We start from the raw sequence: 20,464 nt of genomic DNA, 5'->3' as shown, positions 1-20,464 counted from the left end.
CGACCCAGGATGAAGCGCACATTGTATTTGTGCCGTAGCTCGAAGGAGAAGGTAGCAGTTGACCTGCACCTCATCGTCCTTGCAGAGCGCACGTGGTATTTGAGCCGGAGCCCGGAGGAGACGGTAACAGTGGACCTGCACCTCGTCGTCCTTGCGGAGCGCATGTTGTATTTGTGCCGAAGCCCGAAGGAGAAGATAACAGTCGACCTGCACCTCGTCGTCCTCGCGGCTCGGAACGATGTTCGTACTTAGGCGAGTGCTGGACTGCAGCTAAGCCTCCGAGTGTGAGGCAGACTCACCACTCGGTAGGATTTTAAACACTTAGGAGAGCACTGGGCTCCGGCTAAGCCTCCGAGTGGGAGGCAGATTCACCACTCGGTAGGATTTTAAACACTTAGGCGAGCACTGGGCTGCAGCTAAGCCTCCGAGTGAGAGGCAGATTCACCACTCGGTAGGATTTCAAATACTTAGGCGAGTACTGGACCGCAGCTAAGCCTCCGAGTGAGAGGCAGATTCACCACTCGGTAGGATTTTAAACACTTAGGCGAGCACTAGGCTGCAGCTAAGCCTCCGAGTGAGAGGCAGATTCACCACTCGGTAGGATTTCAAATACTTAGGCAAGTACTGGACCGTAGCTAAGCCCCCGAGTGAGAGACAGACTCACCACTCGGTAGGATTTCAAATACTTAGGCGAGTATTGGACCGCAGCTAAGCCCCCGAGTGAGAGATAGACTCACCACTCGGTAGTATTTCAAATATTTAGGCGAGTACTGGACTGCAGCTAAGCCCCCGAGTGGGAGACGGGCTCACCACTCGGTAGGATCTTTATTATTTCTCATTGTGTTTGTGTCGTAACTCGGAGGAGAGGGTAGCAGTCGACCTGCACCTTGTCGTCCTTGCGGATCGGAACGAATTTCACACTTAGGCGAGTACTGGACTGCAGCTAAGCCCCCGAGTGGGAGGTTTGCTCTCCACTCGGTAGGATTTTTAAACACTTAGGCGAGTACTGGACTTCAACTAAGCCCCCGAGTGGGAGGTTTGCTCTCCACTCGGTAGGATTTCAAACACTTAGGCGAGTACTGGACTGCATCTAAGCCCCCGAGTGGGAGGTTTGCTCTCCACTCGGTAGGATTTCAAACACTTAGGCGAGTACTGGACTGCAGCTAAGCCCCCGAGTGGGAGGTTTTCTCTCCACTCGGTAGGATTTCAGACACTTAGGCGAAACGGATTCGCAGCTAAGCCCCCGAGTGGGAGGTTTGCTCTCCACTCGGTAGGATTTCAAACACTTAGGCGAAACGGGTTCGCAGCTAAGCCCCCAAGTGGGAGGTTTACTCTCCACTTGGTAGGATTTCAAACACTTAGGCGAAACGGATTCGCAGCTAAGTCTCCGAGTGAGAGGCTTGCTCGTCACTCGGCAGGAATTTTTTTTACAAACTTAGGCGAAACGGATTCGCAGGTAAGCCACCCACTGGGGTATTTCTTACATAAGCAAAAGCGGCAACAATTAATGGGAAAATTATAACACTTTTGTCTTTGATAGATAAACTACAGGAGTAGTTTTATTACATCTCATCCGAGTGAGTACTTAAGTGTAAAAGGGGCGGAGCAGATCCGCATTCCAAGCTCGTGGCTCGTCAATCTGGCGATCGACGTTGTAAAGACGGTATGCTCCGTTGTGGAGAACTTTGGTGACGATGAAGGGGCCTTCCCAAGTAGGGGCGAGCTTGTGTGGCTTCTGTTGGTCCACTCGGAGGACCAAGTCTCCTTCTTGGAAGGCTCGGCCCTTAACATTTCTGGCGTAGAATCGGCGCAAGTCTTGCTGATAGATGGTCGATCGGATCATGGCCATCTCTCTTTCTTCTTCCAGAAGGTCGACTGCGTCCTGCCGGGCTTGCTCTGCTTCGACATCAGAGTAAAGCTCGACTCGCGGTGCATTGTGAAGCAGGTCACTTGGCAGAACCGCTTCAGCTCCATATACCAGAAAGAATGGAGTTCTCCCAGTCGACCGATTTGGGGTAGTCCTCAATCCCCAAAGAACTGATGGAAGTTCATCGACCCACGCGCCTGCTGCGTGCTTGAGATCACACATCAACCGGGGTTTCAGTCCTTTGAGAATTAGGTCGTTTGCTCTTTCTGCGTGTCCATTCGACTGGGGATGGGCGACTGAAGCGTAGTCGACTCGTGTGCCTTGAGAAGCGCAGAAGGCTTTGAATTGATCGGAATCGAAATTTGACCCATTATCGGTGATGATGCTATGCAGAACTCCATATCTGAATATCAATTCTCTGATGAAGCTGATGGCAGTGCTAGCATCAAGATTTTAAATAGGCTTGGCTTCGATCCACTTGGTGAACTTGTCGACTGCCACCAGTACATGGGTGAAGCCGCTCCTGCTAGTTCTCAGTGGCCCAACCATATCTAACCCCCAAACGGCGAAAGGACAGACGATTCGAATGGTCTTCAGGGCTGAGGCGGGCTTGTGCGACATATTGGAGTAGAACTGACATCCTTCACACTTGTCGACTATCTCCTTCGCCATTTCATTTGCTCTGGGCCAGTAAAAACCCGCTCGATATGCTTTAGCCACGATAGTCCGAGAGGACGCGTGATGGCCATAGGTCCCCGAGTGGATGTCGTTGAGAATTATCCGACCCTCTTCCGGTGTTATGCATTTTTGACTGGCTCCAGTCGCGCTTTCTCTGTACAACTGTCCCTTCATGACAATAAAGGCCTCAGATCGACGGATGATCTGTCGAGCCTCTTCTTCATTCTCTGGGAGCTCTTTCCTTAGGATATATGCAATGTAAGGCATCGTCCAGCCAGGAGTGATAACCAAAACTTCCATGATCAGGTCGACCACGGCTGGAACCTCGACTTCAGTCGGATCCGTGGCACTTTTCGGCTACGGGGCTTCTTCAGTGAAAGGGTCCTCTTGAACCGACGGCGCGTGGATATGCTCCAAAAACACACCACTGGGAATGGCTTCTCTCTTGGAACCTATCTTTGCCAAATCATCGGCTGCTTGATTCTTCAGTCGGGGTATATGGTGAAGCTCTAACCCCTCGAACTTCTTCTCCAGCTTTCTTACTACATTGCAGTAACCAGTCATAGCTGGGCTTCTGACATCCCACTCCTTCATCACTTGGTTAACCACCAAATCTGAGTCGCCATAGACCATGAGGCGACGGACGCCGAGTGAAATGGCCATACGCAACCCATACAAAAGTGCTTCGTATTCTGCTTCGTTGTTGGAGGAATCAAAGTGAATCTGGAGTACATATCTGAGCTTATCTCCTCGGGGGGAAACCAACACTACCCCAGCACCAGAACCATTCAGCATCTTAGGGCCATCAAAGAACATGGTCCAGTGCTCCGAGTGAACTTGAGTCAGCAGTTGCTGTTCAGTCCACTCGGCGAGGAAATATGCTATTGCTTGGGACTTGATAGCTTTCTTTGCCTCAAATCTGATATCTAGGGGAAGGAGTTCAATCGCCCATTTTGCCACTTGACCAGTTGCGTCTCTGTTGTGCAGAATCTCTGACAATGGGGCGTCGCTGATGACTATAATGGTATGGTCATAGAAGTAGTGAGCAACTTTCTTCGTGGTCATATAAATCCCATATACAAGCTTCTGATAATGAGGGTATCTTTGCTTCGATGGGGTCAGGACTTCAGAGATGTAATATACAGGGCGCTGAACTTTGAAGGCTTTCCCTTCTTCTTCCCGCTCGACCGTAAGTACTGTACTGACGACTTGTCCTGTGGATGCAATGTAAAGCAGCAAAGGCTCTTTGCTGATCGGGGCAGCAAGCACCGGATGGGTGGAAAGCAGGGCTTTTAGCTCTGCAAGCGCTGCATCAGCTTCGGGAGTCCACTCGAACTTGTCTGACTTCTTCATCAGTCGGTAAAGAGGTAATGCCTTCTCACCAAGACGAGAGATGAATCGACTTAAAGCGGCCAAGCAACCAGTAAGCTTCAGAACATCGTGCACACGCACAGGTCATTTCATTCAGAGTATAGTGCCCACTTTCTCTGGGTTTGCGTCGATTCCTCGTTCGGAAACGATAAAACCGAGTAACTTTCCGCCAGGAACTCCGAATGTGCACTTGGATGGATTAAGCTTGATATCATACCTCCTGAGGTTGGCAAATGTTTCAGCGAGGTCAGTCAGCAGGTCGGAACCTTTCCGTGACTTGACCACAATGTCATCCATGTATGCTTCCACATTCTGACTGATTTGAGTGAGCAAACACTTCTGAATCATCCTCATGAACGTGGCTCTGGCATTCTTGAGGCTGAATGGCATGGTTACATAACAGAAGCACCCGAATGGGGTGATGAAAGCTGTTTTGATCTCATCGGGTCCATACAGACGGATCTGATGGTACCCGGAATAGGCGTCTAAGAAAGACAGTCGCTCACATCCCGCAGTCGAGTCGACTATTTGGTCGATGCGGGGAAGAGGAAAATGATCTTTCAGGCAGGCCCGATTGATATGTTTAAAGTCAATGCACATGCGAAGTGACTTTTCCTTCTTGGGGACCATGACAACATTGGCGAGCCACTCGGAGTGGTAAATCTCTCGGATAAACTCTGCTGCTAAGTGCCGAGCCACCTCTTCGCCAATAGCCTTCCTTTTCTGGATGGCGGATCGTCGCAGATGTTCCTTGACAGGCTTTGCCTTTGAATCGACTCGTAGACGGTGCTCAGCCAGCCCCCTGGGTACACCTGGCATGTCAGAAGGTTTCCATGCAAAGATGTCCCAGTTCTCACGGAGGAACTGGATGAGCGCTTCTTCCTATTTGGGGTCAAGTGTTGTGGAGATATTAGTAGGAGCAGCGTTGGGGTCGGTCGGGTGGATGTGAACTGGCTTTGTCTCACTGGACGACTGAAACGCTGATTCCATAGCAGGCTTCTTGGCTCGTAACAAATCACTCGGGTCTGCATTTCTCTGGTGTTCCTGCCACTCTTCTGCTACCATCTGAGCATCGGCGATCTTTGAGCCTTTCTGAAAGCACTCTTCCGCCTTCTTGCGATTACCAGTAATAGTGATCATGCCTTTAGGGCCAGGCATCTTCAATTTGAGGTACACGTAACATGGTCGAGCCATAAAACATGCATAAGATGGCCTGCCCAAAATGGCGTGATAAGCACTTTGGCAATCCACAACCTCAAATGTCAACTTTTCTTTGCGGAAGTTTTTGGAATCACCAAAAACCACATCGAGAGCAATCTGGCCGAGTAACGCGGCCTTCTTGCCAGGAATGACTCCATAGAAACTCATGTTGCTTGTGCTGAGTCTGGACATCGGAATGGCCATCCCTTTCAGTGTCTCTGCGTACAGTATATTCAAACTACTGCCGCCATCCATCAACACTTTAGTCAGTCGAGTACCTTCGATGACTGGATCGACCACCAGAGCTTGCCTCCCAGGGGTGGCTATGTGCGTCGGGTGATCAGACTGGTCGAATGTGATGGCCGTCTGAGACCACTTCAGATAATTGGGTGTCGCCGGAGCAACCATATTCACCTCTCGGTTTATAACTTTCAGTCGACTTTTGCTCTCAACGTCAGCAAAAATCACCAGAGTGGAATTGACCTGAGGATATTCCTCGTCACTATCCCCCTTGTCCTCAACTTTGTCTGACTCCTTTTCCTTATCCTTGGACTGTTTCCCTTGGAACTGCTGTATCAGGAGTCGACACTGCCGAGTGGTATGCTTCGGGTAAATGAAATTACCCTCTTCATCTTTCTTCGTGTGGATGTGACACGGCAAATCCATCACGTCATTTCCTTCTTTATCCTTCACTTTCTTGGGGTTCCAAGGCCCTTTGGGCTTTCCTTTGAACTTTCCTTGAGTCAGGGCCAAGGCTTCTCCAGGAGCAACTGGCTCGGCTTTCCGCTTTTGCTTCCGACTGGAGTTCCCTCCTCCAGTTTCCTGGGCGACTGACTTGTGCTTGCCACTCCGGAGCCGATCCTCTTCCTCACCATTGGCATATTTGGTGGCTATCTCCATCATTCGACTCAGAGACATGTCTCCGGTTCGACCAAATTTCAGGCTTAGCTCTCTGTACTTAACGCCTTCCTTGAAGGCGCAGACTGCCTGGTGATCAGATACATTCTCTATCGTGTGATGTAATGTGATCCATCTCTGGATGTAATCTCTCAAAGTCTCATTCGACTTCTGCACACAAGATTGCAGCTCTGTCAGTCCTGCTGGTCGCTTGCATGTTCCTTCAAATGTTCTGACAAACACTCGAGAAAGATCTTCCCACGTGTAAATGCTGCTGGGTGTCAACTGATTCAGCCATGCTCTGGCTGATCCCTCCAACATAAGAGGCAGATGTTTCATGGCCACCTCGTCATTTACGCCGCCGATCTGGACAGCCACTCGGTAGTCTTCAAGCCAAGTATCAGGCTTAGACTCACCATTGAACTTACTGACTCCAGTCGCCAACCTGAAGTTGGGAGGAATCACTGCGGCCCTGATGGCTCTGCTGAAACACTCTGGTCCTGAGACATGCACTCGGCTGCTGGTGGGTACATCTCTGTCGTGACCCTCTCTGTGAGCTCTGTTCCGGTCGACCAGACCTTGAACGATGATGGATCTCGCATCAAAACCTGGTTCCCTGGGGTCGACTGGAATCCTTTGCCCACCACTGTGTTGGCGTCTATCATCCTGCTGTCGAGGTGCGTAGGATCCACCCCTTGGGAGAGAGGTGGGCACTCGACGTCGATCATCACGATTGAATCAGTGATCATACTACTCACGGTTCTTGTACTGATCATGCCGATCTCCACGCCCCTCACGCCTCGGGGGCGATCTGGGGCTATGAGCCGACTGGACCATATTCACAGCCATGGATCTACTGTGAATCCTGTTTCGCGACTATGATACAGCTGAATTTTGATCTCCTGCTGCCCGGAGCAAACCTCTGATCTGCATCAAGCCTCTGCCAGCCTCTGACTGGGAAGGCTGAATCGATTCTGCTATACGGGCTGCAACTGCTAAATTCTGAATCGGAGTTCGATATACCTGAGTCGGAGGTGGAAAGAGCTGACGTCGACTGGAGTTCGAGACCCGTTGCCACGCACGCTCATCGAGTGCTCGCTGAAGGTCCTCCAGTCGAGTGCGCTCAGCCAGGTTGGCCAAGTGCGCATCCTCTAAGGCGCGAGCCTCAGGGGTTTCTCCAATGATAGGAGTGTGAAGTGCATCCATGTTTCGGCGGTGAAGTTCTTCCCTCTGCAGCGAATTGAGGGGCTCGGGGAGATATTCCTCATGGGCGTGCGATGGATCGCCTCCGCCGTCACCTCCCTCGGTGCCGGGAAAGCCAGGGGGGTCGTGTGGTGCATTGACCATCAGGACCTCCGCCGCTAGATCACTGCTGTCGCACTCGGATGCAGTCTCTGCAGAGCCAGTCGAACAGGTCGTAGAGAGATTCGTCGGGCTCGATTGTCGCGACTTGGGCAGTGGTCGACTGGCGAGCCACCGCGTACCTCACCCACCGCTGAAGCCTCGACCGACCGGAGCGCTTGCGCCGGCGGGAAGCTGGGAGGGAGGATGACACAAAAACCGGTCGATACTAGGTCGACGGTTGCCGCAGGAGGACACCGCGAACGCACGCGCAAAAGTGCGTCGCTCCGCAGATTGGGAGCGCGTCGACGTCGAGCGGAGCCTCCTGAAGCCAGGCAGAGTCATCGACGACGAACGTGAGCGCGCCGAGACGGATCTCGCGGCCCTCAACCAAAACTCCGCCTGAAACCATGATGAAGGAGATCGGAAAAAAATGCAACTTCTCCAATAAGTCGCTAAGACACCTGCCCCATGGTGGGCGCCAACTGTCGTGGTTCTAAGTCTGACAGTAGTGTAGGGGGGTACTAAGTGAAGGAAATATGCCCTAGAGGCAATAATAAAGTTATTATTTATTTCCTTATTTCATGATAAATGTTTAGTATTCATGCTAGAATTGTATTAACCGGAAACATAATACATGTGTGAATACATAGACAAACATAGTGTCACTAGTATGCCTCTACTTGACTAGCTCGTGAATCAAAGATGGTTAAGTTTCCTAGCCATAGACATGAGTTATCATTTGATTAACGGGATCACATCATTAGGAGAATGATGTGATTGACATGACCCATTCCGTTAGCCTAGCACTTGATCGTTTAGTATGTTGCTATTGCTTTCTTCATGACTTATACATGTTCCTGTAACTATGAGATTATGCAACTCACGTTTACCGGAGGAACACTTTGGGTGCTACCAAATGTCACAACGTAACTGGGTGATTATAAAGGAGTACTACAGGTGTCTCCAAAGGTACATGTTGGGTTGGCGTATTTCGAGATTAGGTTTTGTCACTCTGATTGTCGGAGAGGTATCTCTGGGCCCTCTCGGTAATGCACATCACTATAAGCTTGCAAGCAATGTAGCTAATGAGTTAGTTACGGAATGATGCATTATGTAACGAGTAAAGAGACTTGCCGGTAACGAGATTGAACTAGGTATTGGATACCGACGATCGAATCTCGGGCAAGTAACATACCGATGACAAAGGGAACAACGTATGTTGTTATGCGGTTTGACCGATAAAGATCTTCGTAGAATATGTAGGAGCCAATATGAGCATTCAGGTTCCGCTATTGGTTATTGACCAAGAATAGTTCTAGGTCATGTCTACATAGTTCTCGAACCCGTAGGGTCCGCACGCTTAAGGTTTCGATGACAGTTTTATTATGAGTTTATGAGTTTTGATGTACCGAAGGAGTTCGGAGTCCCGGATGAGATCGGGGACATGACGAGGAGTCTCGAAATGGTCGAGACGTAAAGATCGATATATTGGACGACTATATTCGGAGTTCGGAAAGGTTCCGAGTGATTCGGGTATTTTTCGGAGTACCGGGGAGTTACGGGAATACGGGGAAGAGTATTGGGCCTTAATGGGCCTTAGTGGGAAGGAGCCAGGAGGTGGCGCGCGCCCCTCCCAAGCCCAGTCCGAATTGGACAAAGGGTTTGGGGCGCGGCCCCCCTCTCCCTTCCTTCTCCACTTCCCTCCTTTCCCCCCTTCTCCTAGTTGGACTAGAAAAGGAGTCCTACTCCCGGTGGGAGTAGGACTCCCCTTGGCGCGCCCTCCTCCTAGGGCCGGCCTCCTCCTACCTTTCTCCTTTATATACAGGGGCAGGGGGACACCCCATGACACACAAGTTGATCTACGGATCGTTCCTTAGCCGTGTGCGGTGCCCCCCTCCACCATATTCCACCTCGGTCATATCGTCGCGGAGTTTAGGCAAAGCCCTGCGCCGGTAGAGCATCATCATCGTCACCACACCGTCGTGCTGACGGAACTCATCCCCGACACTTTGTTGGATCGGAGTCCGGGGATCGTCATCGAGCTGAACGTGTGCTGAACTCGGAGGTGCCGTACGTTCGGTACTTGGATCGGTCGGATCGTGAAGACGTACGACTACATCAACCGCGTTGTCATAACGCTTCCGCTTACGGTCTACGAGGGTACGTGGACAACACTCTCCCCTCTCGTTGCTATGCCATCACCATGATCTTGCGTGTGCGTAGGAAATTTTTGAAATTACTACGTTCCCCAATAGTGGCATCCGAGCCTAGGTTTTATGCGTTGATGTTATTTGCACGAGTAGAACACAAGTGAGTTGTGGGCGATACAAGTCATACTGCTTACCAGCATGTCATACTTTGGTTCGGCGGTATTGTTGGATGAAGCAGCCCGGAGCGACATTACGCGTACGCTTACGCGAGACTGGTTTTACCACCGTGCTTTGCACACAGGTGACTAGCGGGTGTCTGTTTCTCCAACTTTAGTTGAACCGAGTGTGGCTACGCCCGGTCCTTGCGAAGGTTAAAACAGCACTAACTTGATGAACTATCGTTGTGGTTTTGATGCGTAGGTAAGAACGGTTCTTGCTCAGCCCGTAGCAGCCACGTAAAATTTGCAACAACAAAGTAGAGGACGTCTAACTTGTTTTTGCAGGACATGTTGTGATGTGATATGGTCAAGACATGATGAGATATAAGTTGTTGTATGAGATGATCATGTTTTGTTGAAGTTATCGGCAACTGGCAGAAGCCCTATGGTTGTCTCTTTGTTGCATAAGATGCAAGTGCCAAATAATTGCTTTACTTTATTGCTATGCGATAGCAATAGTTGCAAGAGAAATAGTTGGCGAGACTGACCATGTGACGACACATTGATATAGATCAAGATGATGAAGATCATGGTGTCGTGCCGGTAACGATAGAGATCATGACAGTACTTTGGAGATGGAGATCAAAGGCGCAAGATGATCATGGCCATATATGTCACATATTTTGATTGCATATGATGTTTATCTGTTATACATCTTATTCTGTTTTGTTTGACGGTAGCATTTTAAGATGATCTCTCACTAATTATCAAGAAGTGTTCTCCCTGAGTATGCACCGTTGCGAAAGTTCTTCGTGCTGAGACACCACGTGATGATCGGGTGTGATAGGCTCTACGTTCAAATACAACGGGTGCAAAACAGTTGCACACGCGGAATACTTAGGTTAAACTTGACGAGCCTAGCATATACAGATATGGCCTCGGAACACGGAGACCGAAAGGTCGAGCGTGAATCATATAGTAGATATGATCAACATATTGATGTTCACCGTTGAAACTACTTCATCTCACGTGATGTCGGACATGGTGTAGTTGATATGGATCACGTAATCACTTAGAGGATTAGAGAGATGTCTTTCTAAGTGGGAGTTCTTAAGTAATATGATTAATTGAACTTAAATTTATCATGAACTTAGTCCTGGTAGTATTTTGCAAATTATGTTGTAGATCAATAGCTTGCGTTGTTGCTTTCATATGTTTATTTTGATATGTTCCTAGAGAAAATTGTGTTGAAAGATGTTAGTAGCAATGATGCGGATTGGATCCGTGATCTGAGGTTTATCCTCATTGCTGCACAGAAGAATTATGTCCTTAATGCACCACTAGGTGACAGACCTATTGCAGGAGCAGACGCAGACGTTATGAACGTTTGGCTAGCTCAATATGATGACTACTTGGTAGTTTAGTGCACCATACTTAACGGCTTAGAATCGGGACTTCAAAGATGTTTTGAACATCATGGACCATATGAGATGTTCCAGGAATTGAAGTTAATATTTCAAGCAAATACCCGAGTTGAGAGATATGAAGTCTCCAACAAGTTCTATAGCTAAAAGATGGAGGAGAATCGCTCAACTAGTAAGCATGTGCTCAGATTGTCTGGGTACTTCAATCACTTGAATCAAGTGGGAGTTAATCTTCCAGATAAGATAGTGATTGACAGAATTCTCTAGTCACCATCACTAAGTTACTAGAACTTCGTGATGAACTATAGTATGCAAGGGATGACGAAAACAATTCCCGAGCTCTTCGTGATGTTGAAATCGACGAAGGTAGAAATCAAGAAAGAGCATCAAGTGTTGATGATTGACAAGACCACTAGTTTCAAGAAAAGGGAAAAGGAAAAGAAAGGGAAACTTCAAGTAGAATGGCAAACAAGTTGTCACTCCCGTGAAGAAGACCAAAGATGGACCAAAGCCTGAAACTGAGTGCTTACACTGCAAAGGAAATGGTCACTGGAAACGGAAATACCCTGAATATTTGGTGGATAAGAAGGATGGCAAAGTGAACAAGGGTATATTTGATATACAGGTTATTGATGTGTACCGTACTAGTGTTTATAGTAGCCCCTGAGTATTTGATACTTGTTCGGTTGCTAAATATTAGTAACTCAAAACAGGAGTTACGGAATAAACAGAGACTAGTTGAGGGTGAAGTGACGATGTGTGTTGGAAATAGTTCCAAGATTGATATGATCATCATCACACTCTCCCTACACTTTCAAGATTTGTGTAGAACCTAAATAAATGTTATTTGGCATTTGCGTTGAGCATGAATATGATTTGATCATGTTTATTGCAATACGGTTATTCATTTAAAATCAGAGAATAATTGTTGTTCTGTTTACATGAATAAAACCTTCAATGGTCATACACCCAATGAAAATAGTTTGTTGGATCTCGATCGTAGTGATACACATATTCATAATATTGATGCCAAAAGATGCAAAGTTAATAATGATAGTGCAACTTATTTGTGGCACTGCCGTTTGGGTCATATCGGTCTAAAGCGCATGAAGAAACTCCATAAAGATGGATTTTTGGAATCACTTGGTTATGAATCATTTGATGCTTGCGAACCGTGCCTTTTGGGCAAGATGACTAAAACTCCGTTCTCCAGAACAATGGAACGAGCTACTGACTTGTTGGAAATAATACATACCGATGTATGTGATCCAATGAGTGTTGATGCTCGTGGCAAGTATCGTTATTTTCTGACCTTCACAAGATGATTTGAGCAGATATGGGTATATCTACTTAATGAAACATAAGTCTGAAATAGTTGAAAGGTTCAAAGAATTTCAGAGTGAAGTGGAAAAATCATCGTAATAAGAAAATAAAGTTTCTGCGATCTGATCGCGGAGACGAATATTTGAGTTACGAGTTTGGTCTTCAATTAAAACAATGTGGAATAGTTTCACAGCTCACGCCACCTGGAACACCACAACATTATGGTGTGTCCGAACGTCGTAACCGCACTTTATTGGATATGGTGCGATCTATGATGTCTCTTATTGATTTACCATTATCGTTTTGGGGTTATGCATTAGAGACAGCTGCATTCACGTTAAAAGGGCACCATCTAAATCCGTTGAGATGACACTATATGAATTGTGGTTAAGCAATAAACCCAAGTTGTCGTTTCTTAAAGTTTAGGGCTACGATGCTTATATGAAAAAGTTTCATCCTGATAAGCTCAAACCCAAATCGGAGAACTGCGTCTTCATAGAATGCCCAAAGGAAACTGTTGGGTACACCTTCTATCATAGATCTGAAGGCAAAAAATTCGTTGCCAAGAATGGATCCTTTCTAGAGAAGAAGTTTCTCTCGAAAGAAGTGAGTGGGAGGAAAGTAGAACTTGATGAGGTAACTGTACCTGCTCCCTTATTGGAAATTAGTTCGTCACAGAACTCTGTTCCTGTGACTACTACACCAATTAGTGAGGAAGTTAATGATGATGATCATGAAACTTCAGATTAAGTTACTACAGAACCTCGTAGGTCTTCCAGAGTAAGATCCGCACCAGAGTGGTATGGTAATCCTATTCTGGAAGTCATGTTACTTGACCATGGCGAACCTACGAACTATGAGGAAGCGATGATGAGCCCAGATTCCGCAAAATGGCTGGAGGCCATGAAATCTGAGATAGGATCCATGTATGAGAACAAAGTGTGGACTTTGGTGGACTTTCCCGATGATCGGCAAACCATAAGAAATAAATGGATCTTCAAGAGGAATACGGACGTTGATAGTAGTGTTACTATCTACAAAGCTTGACTTGTCGCAAAAAGGTTTTTGACAAGTTCAAGGTGTTGACTACAATGAGATTTTCTCAACTGTAGTGATGCTTAAGTCTGTCCAAATCATGTTAGCAATTGCCACATTTTATGAAATCTGGCAAATGGATGTCAAAACTGCATTCCTTAATGGTTTTCTTAAGGAAGAGTTGTATATGATGCAACCAGAAGGTTTTGTCAATCCTAAAGGTGCTAACAAAATGTGCATGCTCCAGCGATCCATCTATGGACTGGTGCAAGCATCTCGGAGTTGGAATATACGCTTTGATGAGTTGATCAAAGCATATAGTTTTGTACAGACTTACGGCGAAGCCTGTATTTACAAGAAAGTGAGTGGGAGCACTACAGCATTTCTGATAAGTATATGTGAATGACATATTGTTGATCGGAAATAATGTAGAATTATTCTGCAAAGCATAAAGGAGTGTTTGAAAGGAGTTCTTTAAAAGAAAGACCTCAGTAAAGCTACTTACATATTGAGCATCAAGATCTATTGAGATAGATCAAGACGCTTGATAAGATTTTTCAATGAGTACATACCTTGATAAAATTTTGAAATAGTTCAAAATAGAACAGTCAAAGAAGGAGTTCTTGCCTGTGATGCAAAGGTGTGAAGTTGAGTAAGACTCAAGACCCGACCATGGCAGAAAATAGAAAGAGAATGAAAAGTCATTCCCTATGCCTCAGTCATAGGTTCTATAAAGTATGCTATGCTATGTACCAGACCTATTGTATACCTTGCTCTTTATTTGGCAAGGGAGTACAATAGCGATCTAGGAGTAGATCACTGGACATTGGTCAAGAATATCCTTAGTGAGGACTAAGGAAATATTTCTCGATTATGGAGGTGATAAAAGAGCCCGTCGTAAAGAGTTACATCGGTGCAAGCTTTCACACCGATCCAGATGACTCTAAGTCTCAATCTGGATACATACTAAAAGTGGGAGCAATTAGCTAGAGTAGCTCCATGCAGAGCATTGTAGACATAGAATATTTGCAAAATACATGCGGCTCTGTGACAGAAACGTTGACTAAGCTTCTCTCACGAGCAAAACATGATCATACCTTTGTAGTCTTTGGGTGTTAATCACATAGCAATGTGAACTAGATTATTGACTCTAATAAACCCTTTGGGTGTTGGTCACATGAAGATGTGAACTATGGGTGTTAATCATATATAGATATGAATATTGGTATTAAATCACATGGCGATGTGAACTAGATTATTGACTCTAGTGCAAGTGGTAGACTGAAGGAAATATGCCCTAGAGGCAATAATAAAGTTATTATTTATTTCCTTATTTCATGATAAATGTTTATTATTCATGCTAGAATTGTATTAACCGGAAACATAATACATGTGTGAATACATAGACAAACATAGTGTCACTAGTATGCCTCTACTTGACTAGCTCGTGAATCAAAGATGGTTAAGTTTCCTAGCCATAGACATGAGTTGTCATTTGATTAACGGGATCACATCATTAGGAGAATGATGTGATTGACATGACCCATTCCGTTAGCCTAGCACTTGATCGTTTAGTATGTTGCTATTGCTTTCTTCATGACTTATACATGTTCCTGTAACTATGAGATTATGCAACTCCCGTTTGCCGGAGGAACACTTTGGGTGCTACCAAACGTCACAACATAACTGGGTGATTATAAAGGAGTACTACAGGTGTCTCCAAAGGTACATGTTGGGTTGGCGTATTTCGAGATTAGGTTTTGTCACTCTGATTGTCGGAGAGGTATCTCTGGGCCCTCTCCGTAATGCACATCACTATAAGCCTTGCAAGCAATGTAGCTAATGAGTTAGTTACGGAATGATGCATTATGTAACGAGTAAAGAGACTTGCCGGTAACGAGATTGAACTAGGTATTGGATACCGACGATCAAATCTCGGGCAAGTAACATACCGATGACAAAGGGAACAACGCATGTTGTTATGCGGTTTGACCGATAAAGATCTTCATAGAATATGTAGGAGCCAATATGAGCATCCAGGTTCCGCTATTGGTTATTGACCAAGAATAGTTCTAGGTCATGTCTACATAGTTCTCGAACCCGTAGGGTCCGCACGCTTAAGGTTTCGATGACAGTTTTATTATGAGTTTATGAGTTTTGATGTACCGAAGGAATTCGGAGTCCCGGATGAGATCGGGGACATGACGAGGAGTCTCGAAATGGTCGGACGTAAAGATTGATATATTGGACGACTATATTCGGAGTTCGGAAAGGTTCCGAGTGATTCGGGTATTTTTCGGAGTACCGGGGAGTTACGGGAATACGGGGAAGAGTATTGGGCCTTAATGGGCCTTAGTGGGAAGGAGCCAGGAGGTGGAGCGCGCCCCTCCCAAGCCCAGTCCGAATTGGACAAAGGGTTTGGGGCGCGGCCCCCCTCTCCCTTCCTTCTCCACTTCCCTCCTTTCCCCCCTTCTCCTAGTTGGACTAGAAAAGAAGGAGTCCTACTCCCGGTGGGAGTAGGACTCCCCTTGGCGCGCCCTCCTCCTAGGGCCGGCCTCCTCCTCCCTTTCTCCTTTATATACGGGGGCAGGGGGACACCCATGACACACAAGTTGATCTACGGATCGTTCCTTAGCCGTGTGCGGTGCCCCCCTCCACCATATTCCACCTCGGTCATATCGTCGCGGAGTTTAGGCAAAGCCCTGCGCCGGTAGAGCATCATCATCGTCACCACACCATCGTGCTGACGGAACTCATCCCCGACACTTTGCTGGATCGGAGTCCGGGGATCGTCATCGAGCTGAACGTGTGCTGAACTCGGAGGTGCCGTACGTTCGGTACTTGGATCGGTCGGATCGTGAAGACGTACGACTACATCAACCGCGTTGTCATAACGCTTCCGCTTACGGTCTACGAGGGTACGTGGACAACACTCTCCCCTCTCGTTGCTATGCCATCACCATGATCTTGCGTGTGCGTAGGAAATTTTTGAAATTACTACGTTCCCCAACACTAAGAGAGAGGCAAGATCCTAGCAATGGAGTAGTTGTACACGCAAGAGTTTTACGAGTTCAGGCCCTTCTCGGAAGAAGTAACAACCCTACGTCTCGGAGCCCGGAGGCGGTCGACTGGATTGTATGCGTATGAGTTACAGGGGTGCGAACCCTTTACACTGAGGAGGGGGGTGGCTTATATAGAGTTCGCCAGACCCCTCCAGCCCTCAGTTATGCAGGGTTTAAAGTACATTAAGACCAGGGTTACTGGTAACGCCCACATAAAGTGCTATGAAGACCATAAAGGCTACTTAATGACAGACCGTTGCGTGCAGAGTGACTTTAGATCTCCTGGCCGTCGAGTGGTCAGCTTCATGGTCGAGTGGTTATCTTCATGGTCGAGTGTCCTCGTGTCTGTCGAGTGGAACACCTCTAGGTCGGCTGACAGGTGGTTTCTTCTAGAGATGTCCTTGGGTAGGGTAGTTTGGACAGGTCCATGACCCTAGCCTAGGTACATAGCTTCATCACCCGCTGACGGTTCGCAGTGGAGAAAAATCGAGAGAAAGTACAAGGAGGAGTTTGCAGGTGACCCAAGGAACGTATGGTTTGGTCTAAGCGCAGATGGCATTAATCCTTTTGGGGAGCAGAGCAGCAACCATAGCACGTGGCCTGTGACTCTATGTTTGTATAACCTTCCTCCTTGGTTGTGCATGAAGCGGAAGTTCATTATGATGCCAGTGCTCATCCAATGCCCTAATCAACCCGGCAATGACATTGATGTGTACCTAAGGCCATTAGTTGAAGAACTATTACAACTGTGGAATGGAACAGGTGTACGTGCGTGGGATGAGCATGGACAGGAAGAATTTAACCTAAAGGTGTTGCTGTTCGTGACCATCAATGATTGGCCTGCTCTCAGTAACCTTTCAGGACAGATAAACAAGGGATACCGCGGATGCACGCACTGTTTGGATGATACTGATAGTATATATTTGGAGAGTTGTAGGAAGAATGTGTACCTGGGACATCGTCGATTTCTTCCGAGCACGCATCCCGTAAGAAAGAAAGGCAAGCATTTCAAATGTGAGACGGATCACCGGAGAAGCCTCGCCACCGTACTAGTGCTGATGTACATGATATGCTCAAGGATTTGAAGGTAATCTTTGGAAAGGGTCCTGGCGGACAACCTGTTCCGAAGGACGCTGACGGACACGCGCCCATGTGGAAGAATAAATCTATATTTTGGGACCTTCCCTATTGGAAATACCTAGAGGCCCGCTCCGCAATCGACATGATGCACATGACGAAGAATCTTTGCGTGACCCTGCTTGGCTTCTTGGGCGTGTATGGGAAGACAAAAGATACACCAGAGGCACGGGAGGACCAGCAACGTATGCACGGAAAAGACGGCATACATCAGGGTCAGGCCAGCTATGCTCTTACCAAAGAAGAGAAGGAAATCTTCTTTGAATGCCTGCTCAGCATGAAGGTACCGTCTAGCTTCTCGTCGTATATAAAGGGAATAATAAATATGGCAGAGAAAAAGTTCCAGAACCTAAAGTCTCATGACTGACACGTGATTATGACGCAACTGCTTCCGGTTGCATTGAGGGGGCTTCTACTGGAAAACGTTCGATTAGCCATTGTGAAGCTATGTGCATTCCTCAATGCCATCTCTCAGAAGGTAATCGATCCAGAAATTATACCAAGGTTACAGAATGATTTGGTGCAATGTCTTGTCATTTTTGAGTTGGTGTTCCCACCATCCTTCTTCAACATCATGACGCATGTCCTAGTTCACCTTTGCGAAGAGATTAACATTTTGGGTCCTGTATTTCTACACAATATGTTCCCCTTTGAGAGGTTCATGGGAGTCTTGAAGAAATATGTTCATAACCGTGCTAGGCCAGAAGGAAGCATTGCGAAGGGCCATGAAAATGAGGAGGTCATTGAGTTTTGTATTGACTTTATTCCTGACCTTAAGCCGATTGGTGTTCCTGAATCGCGGCATAAGGGCAGACTAGATGGAAAAGGCACACTAGGAGGGGATCAAATAATATGTATGGACGGACATTCTCTCACTGAAGCACACTACACAGTTCTACAGAATTCTGCCTTGGTGGCTCCGTATATGGAGGACCACAAGAATTTTCTACACTCCAAACACCCGGAGAAGTCTGACGACTGGATTACACGTGAACAAACGAGGACTTTCGCCTGTTGGTTGCAGAAACATGCCATGCACGATGGCGATATTGAAGATGACCTATACTCGTTGTCCCAGTTACCATCTTCGAATATAATGACTTTCAAAGGGTACCAGATAAATGGGAATACATTTTACACGATCGCCCAAGATAAGAAGAGCACCAACCAAAATAGTGGTGTCCGCTTTGATGCAACAACCAACACGGGAAAGGAAACATATTATGGTTACATAGAGGACATATGGGAACTTAATTATGGATCAGGTGATTTGAAGGTCCCTTTGTTTCGGTGCAAATGGGTCAATATGACACGAGGCGGGGTAACGGAAGACCCGCAGTACGGAATGACAATAGTGGATCTCAACAATCTTGCGTATGCAGACGAACCATTCGTCCTAGCCAATGATGTGGTGCAGGTTTTTTATGTGAAAGACATGTCTACCAGGCCGAGAAAAAGAAAAGATAAGGAAGCGAATGGATCATACGACGAGCCAAAGCGCCACATAGTTCTTTCAGGAAAAAGAAACATCGTGGGAGTGGATGACAAGACAGACATGTCAGAAGATTATGAAAAGTTTGATGAAATTGCTCCATTCACAGTGAATATTGACCTGAGCATCCAGTTAAATGATGAAGATTTTCCATGGCTACGGCGCAAAGGGACAGACGCGAAGAAAAAGTTTCACACCCAAAGATCTGGGATGTGATCGGCTTCACTATCATCACTTTCTTCTGTGTTTCACACCCAGGAGGGAATGTCTGTAATAGTTAGGGTAGTTATGTGTTTTGGCATTTGAAACGCGAAGAAATTTTATGTGCAAACAAATTCTTTCATGCATTTACTATCTCTTTCGAAGTATCAGGGTTTCGAACGAAAACTCATCTGTTACAAAGGCATTTCATTTTTTAAATAACCTAAGCATTACCAAATTTAATATAATGATAAAACACAATAATATTAAACATAAGAAAAAAGAATCGCTGAAAAATCTTTTTTCAAAGTTAAGTTATTCACAAACTAGTGATTCACACAAATTTCAAATATATCAAAATTAAAACTATTCAAATTTGAAAACTACCGGCACTAACAGAAAGTTTGTAATTTTTTGTACCTAAAGCAAAAATATTCAGAAAGAAACTCTAAATACAGCAAAAAACAACTCAAAAATAAATAAAACAAAAATAAATAAAGCAAAAAAATTAAGAAAATAAAAAAGCCCGCCTACTAGGCCAAAGCGGCCTACATACGACTAGAAACACAACCTTCTGTTGGGCTAGGATGCAGGCCCGCAAAGGCCCAGTAGGCCCAGAGGGCAGCACTGAACAGGTAGGCCCAGTAGGCCTACTTAGGAGAGGAGCTCGAGAGAGCTACCGCACTGGGGCTTGTAAACCCGTGCGGTAGCCCTTCGAATAGTGAGGTGGGACTAAACTTGTCGCACCGCACTGCGCCAGCACACCCCTTTAGTACCGGGTCGTGGCACCAACCGGTACTAAAGGGGGGGTCTTTAGTACCGGTTGGAGCCACCACCCGGTACTAAAGGGGGGCGCTTCCCGCCGCTTGGCCTGGCCAAAACAGACCTTTAGTACCGGGTCATGGCACCAACCGGTACTAAAGGTCCATCCTATATATACAACAGTTGAAAAAATTAACTTTCCCTCTCTGTTTCTTCCCTCCGTCGCGCCGCCCTGCCCCGATCGACATCGTCCCCGTCGACGTCGCCGCCCCCGCCCCTCGTCGCTGACCCCGGCCGTCCCCTCCCCTCGTCGCCGCCCCCGTCGACGTCGCCGCCCCGGCCGTCCCCGTCCCCATCCCTGTC

The sequence above is a fragment of the Triticum dicoccoides genome, chromosome 3B, assembly GCF_002162155.2.
Source record: "Triticum dicoccoides isolate Atlit2015 ecotype Zavitan chromosome 3B, WEW_v2.0, whole genome shotgun sequence".
NCBI lineage: Eukaryota > Viridiplantae > Streptophyta > Magnoliopsida > Poales > Poaceae > Triticum > Triticum dicoccoides.
This window is presented reverse-complemented; position numbering follows the sequence as displayed.